Source organism: Sinocyclocheilus grahami, unplaced genomic scaffold (genome assembly GCF_001515645.1).
Source record: "Sinocyclocheilus grahami isolate Dianchi unplaced genomic scaffold, SAMN03320097.WGS_v1.1 scaffold1922.1, whole genome shotgun sequence".
Taxonomy (NCBI): domain Eukaryota; kingdom Metazoa; phylum Chordata; class Actinopteri; order Cypriniformes; family Cyprinidae; genus Sinocyclocheilus; species Sinocyclocheilus grahami.
In genome coordinates this window covers 87,201-88,205 of record NW_015507101.1, presented here as the reverse complement: position 1 = coordinate 88,205, position 1,005 = coordinate 87,201, and positions in this window count along the sequence as shown.

Genomic DNA, 1,005 nt, shown 5'->3' with positions numbered 1-1,005 from the left:
CAGTTTGATTTTGGAGTAGTAGTTGAAGAGGGGAAGAAATCAAGGTCGGACATACAGTACATGGTCCTTTTTGTAACAACTTTTTGGTCAAGTTATGATTGAAACTTGCATTTGTCACTGCTTTCTGTATGGTTTCCACAAATCTAGACACCACAACGTCTTCAGCCACAAAGAGCCCCTCAAAAAGGCAGGATCATCAGAGCTGAGGAAGAAAGAGAAATAGGAAATACATCCATTAAATATATAAAGTAAATGAATAAATCAATAAAAAGACTGAAACAAAAGACCACCTTGTGTCTCGGCGAAAGCGATACAGCTTTCTGTTTCCATCGGCTGAAACAGCCCAGATTTGCTGGGCAGATGAAAGGAGCACCACAGCAGAGTTGGTCTTCCTCAAATCAAGCATATGAAAACTCTAAGAAGCTGCGCTGTAGTGTATCACCGTTGATATGTCCAGACTGGAAGATATATAGAATGAAATAGAATATGTGATGATTTCTGCTTATGGAAAGCAATTGGATAATATGGTAAAACAATTACACTTACTCTTCCTCCAGTCTTAGTGCGATAGTCCAGCAGCTTTGCGAAGGCTTGTCTGGAGAATCCCGGAGAGATGACCTTGAGTTCCTGAAAGGAGCTCAGGAGGTCCAGTGTATAAAGTGTGGAACTGGTGACAGAGGCTGGCCAATATCCACTCCTAAGGAGGTCCTTCACGTCAGGGGTCCACTGATGCTGGCACCTTTAACAAACATATAGTGGCTGATGTAAGTCAAAACGCCCTTGGACCAAATAAAAATTAATTTTACAAATAATAAATACACATTTACCACATACTTAATTTTACAACAGTTATGTAATTGTGAATGGTTGAGAGACAATGCACAAGTTCCTATAATCCCAGTAGAGCACTCGTACCTAACTTCTTGAGTAGTATCACATTGTTTACATTTGTCTAACTTTCTCAATTCCAAACAGCTGTGTCGATTGGACTTCATGCTGGAAGGA